At 51.5% G+C, this 17281-nt stretch overlaps 1 protein-coding gene across 3 annotated transcripts in view; it reads left to right on the forward strand.

The window, feature by feature from the left end:
- Positions 1-873: 873 nt before the first annotated feature.
- LOC123758414 (clavesin-2) overlaps positions 874-17281 on the forward strand; it is a 130386-nt gene continuing 113978 nt past the window's right edge. For 2 of the 3 annotated variants that reach the window (XM_045742801.2, XM_045742799.2), the window contains exon 1: positions 900-1156. The gene's annotated coding sequence lies outside the window, so the exon portion shown is untranslated. Of the gene's footprint in view, positions 1157-17281 lie in introns of all 3 variants that reach the window. The other variant, XM_045742800.2, reaches the window with a different exon arrangement.

A 17281-nucleotide genomic window follows, 5' to 3' on the forward strand; every position in this document is an offset into this window, starting at 1 on the left:
CGGCGGTGCCTGGGGTCTAAAAGGTTATGCATTTTAAATGTAAATGTGTCTAGATTCTGAATATTTTGAAGCGAAGATGAAACTCTATGGCCTTGACAACCATTATTTTATCTCCCCACAACTTAATGATGAAGGCCATGAGAGCTGATCCTCCTCACAGAAATTTTGGGGGACAACCCCGACCCACCTATGACTTGCCCCATCCACCCACTAGTCACCCTGCAAAGTCGGGTGAGGCTGTCTTCTCAAAATCTGACCTCAAACTTGGACATAAATAATTCCTCCAATATCGATACTATATTCTTTAGCAGTCTTAGCAGATACTCAGCTTACTTTAAGAAAGTTCATATTCTTCTGAAGAATAACCCATTAATACAACTGCTCCACAATAATGGGTTATCCTTCTTAAGAATAAACCATTACTGAAGAATAGTTTTAACCTGTCCAAGAATCTGCTGCCATACGAGAGCTTAAAAACAGTTGCGGTTAACTTCATATTTTACCCCCCTGTGTACTTTTAGCACTTACTGTATCGTTCACAAACCAAATAAAAAATATATTAATATTATTATTATTATTATTTGTATTAAAATTATTTAAACATGACTAAATTCATGACACAATCACTGTTGTAACCTTGATATTACCTTCTCTCTCTCACTGACAAGTTACGCGTAGCGATCCATATTTGCCAATACATCCCCGATGTACAAACCATACATGGATACATACAACCTTCCCGCATGTATGAATATATGAAGCCTCATATATGTGTATATATATCTATAAAGTCTGTTTCTCTGACGTGTATATATTAATGTTTATGGTACGAGAGTTTGGGCGGCGGCCCCCCGGCAGCGAGCCAGCCGCCGCGGGGGTTGAACGGGAGAAAACACGCCATTCGCGTCTGGACGTTCAGAGGGAGACTATACGCTCCTCTCGCCCTCTTGTCTTGTGACACGTGAGTAATAGTGCATCCCATTCCCCACCCAACCTTTTCCTCTCGCGCTAAAAACCAACCTGAATGGCCTTCCCCTGTTGCCGTGTGCGGTGATTACGTGACTCGTTTATGTGTCCCCCAATCCCCTCCAGTCTCTGCCTGTGTTAACTAACACAGATGTAGCTTTAACAGCTGTGCCTCCGCCCACGTGTTAAGGTAAGATTCCTCATTTATTTGTTTATTTATGTATACAAGAAGTTTACATTGGGTTTACATTGAAGTTTACATATGTGTTTACGTTCTTGTAAAGCCACTAGTTCGCACAGCGTTTCAGGCAGAGGCTTCTGCTATATGTTTAGTTAAGTTTACAAACGCTATACGAACAGTTAAGTTTACAATCATTACGCCACAGGAGAGGAAAATAGTGTGAGTGTGACTGGGGGGGGGGAGGGAAGTTAGATATTAAATTGTGTGTTAAACAATTACCATCATCCAGGATGTAGTGGTTTCTGCGGGCTTAATAACGCCGTCTCCTCGTTACTACGGGACTTGGTCACGTCTAACAACGTCGCTAGACAAGTAACTGGCTTACAACCACCGCTAACGTTAGCAGGTGTTGCCCTCTGTACCGGGCTTTTGATGTGTTATTTTTTCACAATTTGTATTGACCAGGCCCAAGTGTTATTGATTAGGGTTAATAAACAGGTGTGTAATGACCCCGACGTGAATAATTGATGGTTCTAGCTCTTGGTCTCCGCCCGTTACGTGACCAAAATAGTAAGTTATGGTGTACTAACGAGAGTGACAGCACATGCCAAAAGTATTACCGATCATGCCGTTCTCTTGAACATGCTACTCCGTTACAAATGCAACTGTTTGGCCTCTCACCAGAAGCTAATTACCCATCTAATGGGTAATTAGCTACGATAGTACAGTAATTAACATCAACTTACCCCCCCTGTAACCACTGAATTTCTGGTACGGGCCAGATTCACGAAGCAGTTACGCAAGCACTTACGAACCTGTACATCTTTTCTCACTCTTTGGCGGCTTTGTTTATAATTATTAAACAGTTAATGAGCTCCGAAGCACCAGGAGGCTGTTTATAACAATAACAACCGTTGATTGGGAAGTTTTCATGCTTGTAAACTGTTTAATAAATGTAACCAAAGCCGTCAAAGATTGAGGAAAGATGTACACATTCGTAAGTGCTTGCGTAACTGCTTCGTGAATTTGGCACCAGATCTGTAGTGATTTTCTAGACCCGAAGTTAGGTGACATTTGAAGTTAAATTTTGGTCTAACTTACACAAGTGTTTTAGAAATCATTATTTAAATCAGGTGTTTGAGAAATAAGCATTTTAAAACAGGTGTTTGAAACCAAAAATTATCATTTAACACAGATGTTTGGGAACTAATAGATCAGAAAATACCTGCCTTTCACTTGACACTTTTTCTTAAAGACTTAAGTCTTTAAACTCCTTAAAAGACTTAAGAAGTTAGGATAGGACGGCGTGAAAGACCGCACTTGAAACATCGGGCATCGAACCCCGCCCCTGCAAGACGCTAGTCTGTCGCTGTACCTACCACTTTTAGCACAGTGGTCCGCGTAGTCGAAACACAACCGAATGATCCTAAAAATTCGCCTCCCTGAAGGACGAAACGTTTTGGCGCGTCTCATTACCCCTGATGCCCCTGTTCACCTAGCCATAAATAAGCAGCTGAGGAATAGCCAATCGTATAACTGGTAGCTTAGGCGTCATGTATACCTGTATACAGTATACATTAAGGGAGATGGGTCCTACAACAATATACACGGTGTATGGTGTATTTTAAGCCCCCCCCCCCCCTAGGTAAAGCTGGATCAAGGGGACTATGCCAGTGAAGGGAGAATGAATTTGCATTGATTAATGTTGATAACGGTGGTCTTGTGTTGATAACGGTGGTCTTGTGTTGATAACGGTGGTCTTGTGTTGATAACGGTGGTCTTGTGTTGATTATTGTTGATAACGGTGGTCTTGTGTTGATAACGGTGGTCTTGTGTTGATAACGGTGGTCTTGTGTTGATTATTGTTGATAACATTGGTGTTGTGTTGATAACGTTGATAAGGGTGGTGTTGCGTTGCTTGAGCCATGGTGTGAGTGGTAGTGAAGTACACGACTCTCGGCTCATCAACTAACGCGCCACGCAGGATAAGGGTGTTGCGTTGCTTGAGCCATGGTGTGAGTGGTAGTGAAGTACACGACTCTCGGCTCATCAACTAACGCGCCACGCAGGAATAAATCTCGTTATTTAGCATTAATTTGGTGTGTGCTGTCTGGGAGGAAGAGAACGGAGGTGGTTGGGCATTGTGGAGGGAGGCTGGGTACAGATAACGCGTGGCGGGATCTCTGGATAGTCTTATCTACTTGGCTGATTGACCTGTTGACCTCCTGACCTGCATTGACTTCCCCTGACCTGCATTGACTTCCCCTGACCTGCATTGACTTCCCCTGACCTGCCCTGACCTGCCCTGACCTGCCCTGACCTCCCCTGACCTGCCCTGACCTCCTGGGGTGCGTTATATAATATAGGTAGCTACAGAAGGCCTATATTGTGGCCTGAACGAGGCAGCTCCCTATTGATCTCCACCCAGAGTCAATCATATATATGTCTAACCTGCGCTTGAAACAACCTAGCGATCCAGCGTGTAGTATGTTAACTGGCAATTTGTTCCGTCGATAAGCCATGATAACGGCATACAAAATCCTCGCGTGTTCAGAGAGTAAACAAAGGCAGGGATGAACAAATGTGTGAATGGAAACTTTACAAAACATTTCAAATAATTTAGTAAGAATTTATGTATATTATCTTGTGTAAAGGTCTGATTTTAAGAATATATAAGAATGATGATATATCAATTCTGATCAATTCAAATCTGATTCTTGAATTGAAATCAATTCTGATGTGTAAGACTCATCAGGGAGTTGGTGTCTTGTGAGGCGGGGCCCGGGAGCTACAGCTCTGCCGTGTGGAGGGAGTTCATGCATAATGGTACGTATGTGGGGGCGTGTGGGCGCGCGCGTGGGCGCTTCCCTGGGTTCATTGTGTAAAGGTCCCTTTAAAAAGTAACTTGTTCCTGCCTCGTATGTGGCCCCCCCCTGGGGCTGTCTCCCCCCCTCCCCTGCAACACCCCAGCAGACACGTGTCCCCCCACTGCAACACCTCAGCAGACACGTGTCCCCCCACTGCAACACCTCAGCAGACACGTGTCCCCCCACTGCAACACCTCAGCAGACACGTGTCCCCCCACTGCAACACCTCAGCAGACACGTGTCCCTCCCCCCTGCAACACCTCAGCAGACACGTGTCCCTCCCCCCTGCAACACCTCAGCAGACACGTGTCCCTCCCCCCTGCAACACCTCAGCAGACACGTGTCCCTCCCCCCTGCAACACCTCAGCAGACACGTGTCCCCCCCTGCAACACCTCAGCAGACACGTGTCCCGTCCCCCCTGCAACACCTCAGCAGACACGTGTCCCGTCCCCCCTGCAACACCTCAGCAGACACGTGCCCCCCCCTGCAACACCTCAGCAGACACGTGTCCCTCCCCCCTGCAACACCTCAGCAGACACGTGTCCCCCCCCTGCAACACCTCAGCAGACACGTGTCCCGTCCCCCCTGCAACACCTCAGCAGACACGTGTCCCGTCCCCCCTGCAACACCTCAGCAGACACGTGTCCCCCCCCTGCAACACCTCAGCAGACACGTGTCCCCCCCTGCAACACCTCAGCAGACACGTGTCCCTCCCCTCTGCAACACCTCAGCAGACACGTGTGTGTCCCCCTGCAACACCTCAGCAGACACGTGTCCCTCCCCCCTGCAACACCTCAGCAGACACGTGTCCCCCCCTGCAACACCTCAGCAGACACGTGTCCCCCCCCTGCAACACCTCAGCAGACACGTGTCCCTCCCCCCTGCAACACCTCAGCAGACACGTGTGTGTCCCCCTGCAACACCTCAGCAGACACGTGTCCCCCCCCCTGCAACACCTCAGCAGACACGTGTCCCTCCCTGCAACACCTCAGCAGACACGTGTCCCCCCTGCAACACCTCAGCAGACACGTGTCCCCCCCTGCAACACCGCAGCAGACACGTGTCCCTCCCCCCTGCAACACCTCAGCAGACACGTGTCCCCCCCCCCTGCAACACCTCAGCAGACACGTGTCCCGTCCCCCCTGCAACACCTCAGCAGACACGTGCCCCCCCCCTGCAACACCTCAGCAGACACGTGTCCCGTCCCCCCTGCAACACCTCAGCAGACACGTGTCCCGTCCCCCCTGCAACACCTCAGCAGACACGTGTCCCCCCCCTGCAACACCTCAGCAGACACGTGTCCCGTCCCCCCTGCAACACCTCAGCAGACACGTGCCCCCCCCCCCTGCAACACCTCAGCAGACACGTGTCCCGTCCCCCCTGCAACACCTCAGCAGACACGTGTCCCGTCCCCCCTGCAACACCTCAGCAGACACGTGTCCCCCCCTGCAACACCTCAGCAGACACGTGTCCCCCCCCTGCAACACCTCAGCAGACACGTGTCCCCCCCCTGCAACACCTCAGCAGACACGTGTCCCGTCCCCCCTGCAACACCTCAGCAGACACGTGTCCCCCCCCCTGCAACACCTCAGCAGACACGTGTCCCCCCCCTGCAACACCTCAGCAGACACGTGTCCCGTCCCCCCTGCAACACCTCAGCAGACACGTGTCCCGTCCCCCCTGCAACACCTCAGCAGACACGTGTCCCGTCCCCCCTGCAACACCTCAGCAGACACGTGTCCCGTCCCCCCTGCAACACCTCAGCAGACACGTGTCCCGTCCCCCCTGCAACACCTCAGCAGACACGTGTCCCGTCCCCCCTGCAACACCTCAGCAGACACGTGTCCCGTCCCCCCTGCAACACCTCAGCAGACACGTGTCCCGTCCCCCCTGCAACACCTCAGCAGACACGTGTCCCGTCCCCCCTGCAACACCTCAGCAGACACGTGTCCCGTCCCCCCTGCAACACCTCAGCAGACACGTGTCCCGTCCCCCCTGCAACACCTCAGCAGACACGTGTCCCCCCCCCTGCAACACCTCAGCAGACACGTGTCCCCCCCCCTGCAACACCTCAGCAGACACGTGTCCCGTCCCCCCTGCAACACCTCAGCAGACACGTGTCCCCCCCTGCAACACCTCAGCAGACACGTGTCCCCCCTGCAACACCTCAACAGACACGTGTCCCGTCCCCCCTGCAACACCTCAGCAGACACGTGTCCCGTCCCCCCTGCAACACCTCAGCAGACACGTGTCCTTCCATTGCAACACCTCAGCAGACACGTGTCCCTCCCCCCTGCAACACCTCAGCAGACACGTGTCCCTCCCCCCTGCAACACCTCAGCAGACACGTGTCCCGTCCCCCCTGCAACACCTCAGCAGACACGTGTCCCGTCCCCCCTGCAACACCTCAGCAGACACGTGTCCCGTCCCCCCTGCAACACCTCAGCAGACACGTGTCCCGTCCCCCCTGCAACACCTCAGCAGACACGTGTCCCGTCCCCCCTGCAACACCTCAGCAGACACGTGTCCCCCCCCTGCAACACCTCAGCAGACACGTGTCCCGTCCCCCCTGCAACACCTCAGCAGACACGTGTCCCGTCCCCCCTGCAACACCTCAGCAGACACGTGTCCCCCCATTGCAACACCTCAGCAGACACGTGTCCCTCCCCCCTGCAACACCTCAGCAGACACGTGTCCCCCCCCCTGCAACACCTCAGCAGACACGTGTCCCCCCCCTGCAACACCTCAGCAGACACGTGTCCCCCCATTGCAACACCTCAGCAGACACGTGTCCCCCCATTGCAACACCTCAGCAGACACGTGTCCCTCCCCCCTGCAACACCTCAGCAGACACGTGTCCCCCCCTGCAACACCTCAGCAGACACGTGTCCCCCCCCTGCAACACCTCAGCAGACACGTGTCCCTCCCCCCTGCAACACCTCAGCAGACACGTGTCCCTCCCCCCTGCAACACCTCAGCAGACACGTGTCCCCCCCTGCAACACCTCAGCAGACACGTGTCCCGTCCCCCCTGCAACACCTCAGCAGACACGTGTCCCCCCCCTGCAACACCTCAGCAGACACGTGTCCCTCCCCCCTGCAACACCTCAGCAGACACGTGTCCCCCCCTGCAACACCTCAGCAGACACGTGTCCCGTCCCCCCTGCAACACCTCAGCAGACACGTGTCCCCCCCTGCAACACCTCAGCAGACACGTGTCCCTCCCCCCTGCAACACCTCAGCAGACACGTGTCCCTCCCCCCTGCAACACCTCAGCAGACACGTGTCCCCCCCTGCAACACCTCAGCAGACACGTGTCCCGTCCCCCCTGCAACACCTCAGCAGACACGTGTCCCGTCCCCCCTGCAACACCTCAGCAGACACGTGTCCCCCCCCTGCAACATTTCAGCAGACACGTGTCCCCCCCCTGCAACACCTCAGCAGACACGTGTCCCTCCCCCCTGCAACACCTCAGCAGACACGTGTCCCTCCCCCCTGCAACACCTCAGCAGACACGTGTCCCTCCCTGCAACACCTCAGCAGACACGTGTCCCCCCCTGCAACACCTCAGCAGACACGTGTCCCGTCCCCCCTGCAACACCTCAGCAGACACGTGTCCCTCCCCCCTGCAACACCTCAGCAGACACGTGTCCCTCTCCCCTGCAACACCTCAGCAGACACGTGTCCCTCCCCCCTGCAACACCTCAGCAGACACGTGTCCCTCCCCCCTGCAACACCTCAGCAGACACGTGTCCCTCCCCCCTGCAACACCTCAGCAGACACGTGTCCCTCCCCCCTGCAACACCTCAGCAGACACGTGTCCCCCCCCTGCAACACCGCAGCAGACACGTGTCCCCCCCTGCAACACCTCAGCAGACACGTGTCCCGTCCCCCCTGCAACACCTCAGCAGACACGTGTCCCTCCCCCCTGCAACACCTCAGCAGACACGTGTCCCCCCCCCCTGCAACACCTCAGCAGACACGTGTCCCTCCCCCCTGCAACACCTCAGCAGACACGTGTCCCCCCCTGCAACACCTCAGCAGACACGTGTCCCCCCCCTGCAACACCGCAACAGACACGTGTCCCTCCCCCCTGCAACACCGCAGCAGACACGTGTCCCCCCCCCCTGCACCATTTACTGCACACTGCACCATAATTGCAGCAGCTTCCATTAGGGTCCAAAACCTGTACCGTGATGAACATTTCAACCCCAGTGACGTCACACCATACGTTATATTACCATTATTGGGCTGGGCAGGTTAGGCTAGGGTCCAATATCTCTCTCTCACACACACACACACACACACACACACACACACACACACTGTGTGTGTGTGTGTGTGTGTGTGTGTGTGTGTGTGTGTGTGTGTGTGTGTGTGTGTGTGTGTGTGTGTGTGTGTGTGTACTCACCTAGTTGTGCTTGCGGGGGTTGAGCTCTGGCTCTTTGGTCCCGCCTCTCAACCGTCAATCAACAGGTGTACAGGTTCCTGAGCCTACTGGGCTCTATCATATCTACACTTGAAACTGTGTATGGAGTCAGCCTCCACCACATCACTTCCTAATGCATTCCATTTGTCAACCACTCTGACACTAAAAAAGTTCTTTCTAATATCTCTGTGGCTTATTTGGGCGCTCAGTTTCCACCTGTGTCCCCTTGTGCGTGTGCCCCTTGTGTTAAATAGCATGTCTTTATCTACCCTATCAATTCCCTTCAGAATCTTGAATGTGGTGATCATGTCCCCCCTAACTCTTCTGTCTTCCAACGAAGTGAGGTTCAATTCCCGTAGTCTCTCCTCGTAGCTCATACCTCTCAGCCCGGGTACTAGTCTGGTGGCAAACCTTTGAACCTTTTCCAGTTTAGTCTTATGCTTGACTAGATATGGACTCCATGCTGGAGCCGCATACTCCAGGATTGGTCTGACATATGTGGTATATAATGTTCTGAAAGATTCCTTACACAAGTTTCTAAAGGCCGTTCTTATGTTAGCCAACCTGGCATATGCTGCTGCTGTTATCCTCTTGATATGAGCTTCAGGGGACAGGTCTGGCGTGATATCAACCCCCAGGTCTTTCTCTCTCTCGGACTCTTGTCTTGAAGTATTTCATCTCCCAAGTGATACCTTGTATCTGGTCTCCTGCTTCCTACCCCTATCTTCATTACATTACATTTGCTTGGGTTAAACTCTAACATCCATTTGTTCGACCATTCCTGCAGCTTGTACAGGTGTGTGTGTGTGTGTGTGTGTGTGTGTGTGTGTGTGTGTGTGTGTGTGTGTGTGTGTGTGTGTGTGTGTGAGAGAGACATGTAGCCTGGTAATCGTAAACAGGTACATTTATAGAATTGTTTCTGTTCAATCAAACTTTTTATATAAAAAGTGTGTTGAGTAACGTGTTGTGCTCCTAATGGTGCACTCGTCTCTATGACAGCAGTCATTTGTCGTTGTTTGTGTAGTAATTGGGTCATAGTTCAGTCATTGTGAGGATGATACGGTCGTCTGGCGGCGACGGAATTTGTTATCGGGGAGGGGGGAGGTGGTTGGTACTTTCTAGTGGTCCATCACTACATATTGGTACTTTCTGGTGGTCCATCACTACATATTGGTACTTTCTGGTGGTCCATCACTACATATTGGTACTTTCTGGTGGTCCATCACTACATATTTGTACTTTCTGGTGGTCCATCACTACATATTTGTACTTTCTGGTGGTCCATCACTACATATTGGTACTTTCTGGTGGTCCATCACTACATATTTGTACTTTCTGGTGGTCCATCACTACATATATGTACTTTCTGGTGGTCCATCACCACATATATGTACTTTCTGGTGGTCCATCACTACATATATGTACTTTCTGGTGGTCCATCACCACATATATGTACTTTCTGGTGGTCCATCACCACATATATGTACTTTCTGGTGGTCCATCACTACATATATGTACTTTCTGGTGGTCCATCACTACATATATGTACTTTCTGGTGGTCCATCACTACATATATGTACTTTCTGGTGGTCCATCACTACATATATGTACTTTCTGGTGGTCCATCACCACATATATGTACTTTCTGGTGGTCCATCACCACATATATGTACTTTCTGGTGGTCCATCACTACATATATGTACTTTCTGGTGGTCCATCACTACATATATGTACTCTCTGGTGGTCCATCACCACATATATGTACTTTCTGGTGGTCCATCACCACATATATGTACTTTCTGGTGGTCCATCACCACATATATGTACAAAAATCAAGTAGTTTGGTCTCCAATGTTTACTAATATATTCTAGGTCTTGACTTTTAAGTAATATGTCTCGGGTTTAACGGATTGGTCGATTTCGTCAAAAATTACGATGTATTGAGTGAAAGTGTAAACAGATTCACGGGGAAATTGCATATATTTCCAGATTGTTTTTGAGCTGTTTGTGAAAACATGTAAATATTATATATATTTAATAGTAAAAATAGAAAATAATCATTTTTTTGGCGGGAGAATGCTACGTAGTTCTTTCCCGCCAAAAAAATAGGAATTGTTTGGCTAGGCTAGTGTGGTCGAGGCTAGGCTAGTGTGGTCGAGGCTAGGCTAGTGTGGTCGAGGCTAGGCTGGTGTGGTCGAGGCTAGGCTGGTGTGGTCGAGGCTAGGCTGGTGTGGTCGAGGCTAGGCTAGTGTGGTCGAGGCTAGGCTAGTGTGGTCGAGGCTAGGCTAGTGTGGTCGAGGCTAGGCTGGTGTGGTCGAGGCTAGGCTGGTGTGGTCGAGGCTAGGCTGGTGTGGTCGAGGCTAGGCTAGTGTGGCCGAGGCTAGGCTGGTGTGGCCGAGGCTAGGCTGGTGTGGTCGAGGCTAGGCTGGTGTGGTCGAGGCTAGGCTAGTGTGGTCGAGGCTAGGCTGGTGTGGTCGAGGCTAGGCTGGTGTGGTCGAGGCTAGGCTGGTGTGGTCGAGGCTAGGCTAGTGTGGTCGAGGCTAGGCTGGTGTGGTCGAGGCTAGGCTGGTGTGGTCGAGGCTAGGCTAGTGTGGTCGAGGCTAGGCTGGTGTGGTCGAGGCTAGGCTGGTGTGGTCGAGGCTAGGCTGGTGTGGTCGAGGCTAGGCTAGTGTGGCCGAGGCTAGGCTGGTGTGGCCGAGGCTAGGCTGGTGTGGTCGAGGCTAGGCTGGTGTGGTCGAGGCTAGGCTAGTGTGGTCGAGGCTAGGCTGGTGTGGTCGAGGCTAGGCTGGTGTGGTCGAGGCTAGGCTGGTGTGGTCGAGGCTAGGCTGGTGTGGTCGAGGCTAGGCTGGTGTGGTCGAGGCTAGGCTAGTGTGGTCGAGGCTAGGCTGGTGTGGTCGAGGCTAGGCTGGTGTGGTCGAGGCTAGGCTAGTGTGGTCGAGGCTAGGCTGGTGTGGTCGAGGCTAGGCTGGTGTGGTCGAGGCTAGGCTGGTGTGGTCGAGGCTAGGCTGGTGTGGTCGAGGCTAGGCTGGTGTGGTCGAGGCTAGGCTGGTGTGGCCGAGGCTAGGCTGGTGTGGTCGAGGCTAGGCTGGTGTGGTCGAGGCTAGGCTGGTGTGGTCGAGGCTAGGCTGGTGTGGTCGAGGCTAGGCTGGTGTGGTCGAGGCTAGGCTGGTGTGGTCGAGGCTAGGCTGGTGTGGTCGAGGCTAGGCTGGTGTGGTCGAGGCTAGGCTGGTGTGGTCGAGGCTAGGCTGGTGTGGTCGAGGCTAGGCTGGTGTGGTCGAGGCTAGGCTGGTGTGGTCGAGGCTAGGCTGGTGTGGTCGAGGCTAGGCTGGTGTGGCCGAGGCTAGGCTAGTGTGGCCGAGGCTAGGCTGGTGTGGCCGAGGCTAGGCTGGTGTGGCCGAGGCTAGGCTGGTGTGGCCGAGGCTAGGCTGGTGTGGCCGAGGCTAGGCTGGTGTGGCCGAGGCTAGGCTGGTGTGGCCGAGGCTAGGCTGGTGTGGCCGAGGCTAGGCTAGTGTGGCCGAGGCTAGGCTAGTGTGGCCGAGGCTAGGCTAGTGTGGCCGAGGCTAGGCTAGTGTGGCCGAGGCTAGGCTAGTGTGGCCGAGGCTAGGCCAGTGTGGCCGAGGCTAGGCCAGTGTGGCCGAGGCTAGGCTAGTGTGGTCGAGGCTTGGCTACTATACCACATATATTAGGCCTAAGATGGCTTATTATTGAGGGGAGCCTGCCTCTTGATATAGCGGGTGAGGCGCCCTGATATAGGGCCTGATACATCCCCTATATATGGGCGCCTCACCCCCTATATCAGGGCGAGGGGGGCGCGGCGCACATGGTGTTGAAATAGGTCATCTAATATTCTCCGCTACTGGATATTGACCGGGCGTCTTTCTGTGTTGACTGCTGGTCGCCCAGGTGATGAGGCAGGCTAATGTGGAGGCGGCAGGATATCCAGGGTAGGCGTGGGGTGGGGGCAGTGTGTGCACGGTACCTGGTTGATGCCTAATTGATGAGGTTCTGGGAGTTCTTCTACTCCCCAAACCCGGCCCGAGGCCAGACTTGACTTGTGAGAGTTTGGTCCACCAGGCTGTTGCTTGGAGCGGCCCACATACCCACCACAGCCCGGTTGGTCCGGTACTCCTTGGAGGAAACAATCTAGTTTCCTCTTGAAGATGTCCACGGTTGTTCCGGCAATATTTCTTATGCTCGCTGGGAGGGTGTTGAACAACCGTGGACCTCTGATGTTTATACAGTGTTCTCTGATTGTGCCTATGGCACCTCTGCTCTTCACTGGTTCTATTCTGCATTTTCTTCCATATCGTTCACTCCAGTATGTTGTTATTTTACTGTGTAGATTAGGGACCTGACCCTCCAGTATTTTCCACGTGTATATTATTTGATATCTCTCTCGTCTCCTTTCTAGTGAGTACATTTGGAGAGCTTTGAGTCGATCCCAATAATTTAGGTGCTTTATTGCGTCTATGCGTGCCGTATATGTTCTCTGTATTCCCTCTATTTCAGCAATCTCTCCTGTTCTGAAGGGGGAAGTGAGTACTGAGCAGTACTCGAGACGGGACAACACAAGTGACTTGAAGAGTACAACCATTGTGATGGGATCTCTGGACTTGAAGGTTCTCGTAATCCATCCGATCATTTTTCTGGCTGACGCGATATTTGCTTGGTTATGCTCCCTAAATGTTAGGTCGTCAGACATTATTATTCCCAAATCCTTTACATGCTGTTTACCTCTCATGGGCAGATTCGATATTTTTATACCCTGTATTATGTTTAAGGTCCTCATTTTTACCGTACCTGAGTACCTGGAATTTATCACTGTTAAACATGTTATTTTCTGTTGCCCAGGTGAAAACTTTATTAATATCTGTCTGAAGTTTTTCAATGTCTTCAGCCGAGGTAATTTTCATGCTGATTCTTGTCATCTGCAAAGGATGACACGAAGCTGTGACTTGTATTTTTGTCTATATCTGATATGAGAATAAGGAACAGCAGTGGTGCAAGGACTGTACCCTGAGGTACAGAGCTTTTAACTGCGCTTGGACACTATTTTATGTTACACTGTGTTCTGCTCGACAGGAAATTGCGTATCCAGCGTCCTACTTTACCAGTTATACCCATTGACCTCATTTTGTGTGCTATCACTCCATGGTCACATTTGTCGAATGCTTTTCCAAAGTCTTGTGTATACAACTTCTGCATTCTGTTTTTCTTCTAATGCCTCAGTGATTTTGTCGTAGTGCTCAAGTAGCTGTGAGAGGCATGATCTTCCCGCTCGAAATCCATGTTGGCCTGGGTTGTGGAGATCATTTGTTTCCATAAATCTAGTGACCCGACTCCTGATCACTCTCTCAAATACTTTTATTATGTGGGACGTTAGTGCAACTGGTCTATAAGTCTTTGCCAATGCTTTGCTCCCTCCCTTGTGTAGAGGGGCTATGTCTGCTACTTTAAGTGCATCTGGTATCTCCCCCGTGTCCAAGCTCTTCCTCCACACTATACTGAGTGCCTGTGCTACCGGCACTTTGCATTTCTTTATGAATATTGAATTCCATGAGTCTGGGCCCGGGGCTGAGTGCATGGGCATATTGTCAATTTCTTTCAAAATCTGCCACGCTCATGTTGATATCAGTTATATTTACATGTGTTTTGATATCACGCTTAAAGAACTTGTCGGGATCTTCCACTTTCATGCTGAGTATCGGAGTGCTAAACATGTCCTCATACTGCTTTTTTTAGGATTTCACTAATTTCTTTGTCATCCTCAGTGTATGAACCTTCACTAATACGAATAGGTCCAATACTGGCAGTGGTTTTTGCTTTTGATTTAGCATATGTGAAGAAATATTTTGGGTTTTTCTTTATTTCTTGAATTGTTTTGTTCTAGTGGCCTTTCTTCAGTCTGATAGGAATGCTTCAGTCTCTGTTCGATTTCTTCAATCTCTTTGTTTAAATTATTTCTTCTTTGTATGGAAAGTCGTGTCTGCTTCAGCATTTCCGTTAACTTTTTTCTTCTTTTGTAGTGTCGTCTGTGTTCTCTTTCTACGTTGGAGCTCTTTCTGGCTTTCCTCAAAGGAACATGTTTCAGAGTTCATAGACTTCAGAAGTCAGTTTTTCTATTCCTTGTGTCGGATTTTTATTTCTTAGAACATTTTCCCATTGAATGTTGTAAGTTCCCTGTTTATTTTCTCCCAGTCTATCCTCTTATTATTAAAACTGAATTTATTGAATAGTCCTTCTCGCATGTTGTTTCTCTTGGGCCTACTGCCGTTATTAATGTTAGTTTGTACTTCAATGAGCTTGTGGTCCGAGAACGTAGTGTCTGAGACAGTAATGTCTCTGATTAGCTCCTCATTGTTCGTGAATATCAGGTCCAGCGTGTTCTCGTTCCTAGTTGGTTCTGTAATCTGCTGACTGAGCGAGAATTTGTCTCAGAATCTCAGTAGTTCTCTGAGCTGTGGTTGATTATTTCCAGGTTGACTTCCTGCTATAATGTTATTGTTTACTATTCTCCATTTTAAACTGGGTAGATTGAAGTCTCCAAGGAAGATGATATCTGGTACTGGGTTTGCTGGGTTATCAAGGATATTCTCTATTTTGTGGATCTGTTCAGTGAATTCCTCAACTGTTGCATCTGGCAGTTTGTATATTAGAGTAATAATTATTGACATTTTCTACCTTGATTCCCAGTACCTCTACCACTTCATTGGACGAGTTCAGGAGCTCTGTTCAAGCCAGCTCCTCTTTAATATACAGACCTACTCCTCCACTTGACCTAATTACTCTCACATCTATATAGATTATAATTTGGGACCCAGATTTCAGTATCCATGTGGTCTTTTGTGTGGGTTTCTGTAAATGCACCAAGAGTTCGATTCTATTATTAAGCCATTTATGAACTTTATTTCTTGAATTTGATTTTAAACCTTGTATGTTTGCAAATATGAATGATTTCCCATATTGCGTGTCCCTTCTTGTGGGCTTTGGTAGTTCTCCCTCCTCTCTCTACCTAGGTCCAGGGTGTGTGTTGGTAGTGGTTCGTCCAGTGTTGGTAGTAGTGCGGGTGTGGTGTGGTGTAGTGCCTGGTGTGTGGTGTAGTGCCTGGTGTGGTGTGGTGTGTGTGGTGTAGTGCCTGGTGTGTGGTGTAGTGCCTGGTGTGTGGTGTAGTGCCTGGTGTGTGGTGTAGTGCCTGGTGTGGTGTGGTGTGTGTGGTGTAGTGCCTGGTGTGTGGTGTAGTGCCTGGTGTGTGGTGTAGTGCCTGGTGTGTGGTGTAGTGCCTGGTGTGTGGTGTAGTGCCTGGTGTAGTGCCTGGTGTGTGGTGTAGTGCCTGGTGTGTGGTGTAGTGCCTGGTGTGGTGTGGTGTAGTGCCTGGTGTGGTGTGGTGTAGTGCCTGGTGTGTGGTGTAGTGTCTGGTGTGTGGTGTAGTGCCTGGTGTGTGGTGTAGTGCCTGGTGTGTGGTGTAGTGCCTGGTGTGTGGTGTAGTGCCTGGTGTGTGGTGTAGTGCCTGGTGTGTGGTGTAGTGCCTGGTGTGTGGTGTAGTGCCTGGTGTGTGGTGTAGTGCCTGGTGTGTGTAGTGCCTCGTGTGTGGTGTAGTGCCTGGTGTGTGGTGTAGTGCCTCGTGTGTGGTGTAGTGCCTGGTGTGTGGTGTAGTGCCTGGTGTGTGGTGTAGTGCCTGGTGTGTGGTGTAGTGCCTGGTGTGTGGTGTAGTGCCTGGTGTGTGGTGTAGTGCCTGGTGTGTGGTGTAGTGCCTGGTGTGTGGTGTAGTGCCTGGTGTGTGGTGTAGTGCCTGGTGTGTGGTGTAGTGCCTGGTGTGTGGTGTAGTGCCTGGTGTGTGGTGTAGTGCCTGGTGTGGTGTGGTGTAGTGTCTGGTGTGTGGTGTAGTGCCTGGTGTGTGGTGTAGTGCCTGGTGTGTGGTGTAGTGCCTGGTGTGTGGTGTAGTGCCTGGTGTGTGGTGTAGTGTCTGGTGTGTGGTGTAGTGCCTGGTGTGTGTAGTGCCTGGTGTGTGTAGTGCCTCGTGTGTGGTGTAGTGCCTGGTGTGTGGTGTAGTGCCTGGTGTGTGGTGTAGTGCCTGGTGTGTGGTGTAGTGCCTGGTGTGTGGTGTAGTGCCTGGTGTGTGGTGTAGTGCCTGGTGTGTGGTGTAGTGCCTGGTGTGTGGTGTAGTGCCTGGTGTGTGGTGTAGTGCCTGGTGTGTGGTGTGGTGTGTGTGGTGTAGTGCCTGGTGTGTGGTGTGTGTGGTGTAGTGCCTGGTGTGTGGTGTAGTGCCTGGTGTGTGGTGTAGTGCCTGGTGTGTGGTGTAGTGCCTGGTGTGTGGTGTAGTGCCTGGTGTGTGGTGTAGTGCCTGGTGTGTGGTGTAGTGCCTGGTGTGTGGTGTAGTGCCTGGTGTGGTGTGTGTGGTGTAGTGCCTGGTGTGTGGTGTAGTGCCTGGTGTGTGGTGTAGTGCCTGGTGTGTGGTGTAGTGCCTGGTGTGTGGTGTAGTGCCTGGTGTGTGGTGTAGTGCCTGGTGTGTGGTGTAGTGCCTGGTGTGTGGTGTTGTGCCTGGTGTGTGGTGTAGTGCCTGGTGTGTGGTGTAGTGCCTGGTGTGTGGTGTAGTGCCTGGTGTGTGGTGTAGTGCCTGGTGTGTGGTGTAGTGCCTGGTGTGTGGTGTAGTGCCTGGTGTGTGGTGTAGTGCCTGGTGTGTGGTGTAGTGCCTGGTGTGTGGTGTGGTGTGTGTGGTGTAGTGCCTGGTGTGTGGTGTAGTGCCTGGTGTGTGGTGTAGTGCCTGGTGTGTGGTGTTGTGCCTGGTGTGTGGTGTAGTGCCTGGTGTGGTGTGGTGTGTGTGGTGTAGTAGGAGTGGG

The sequence above is a fragment of the Procambarus clarkii genome, chromosome 11 (genome assembly GCF_040958095.1).
Source record: "Procambarus clarkii isolate CNS0578487 chromosome 11, FALCON_Pclarkii_2.0, whole genome shotgun sequence".
Lineage (NCBI taxonomy): Eukaryota > Metazoa > Arthropoda > Malacostraca > Decapoda > Cambaridae > Procambarus > Procambarus clarkii.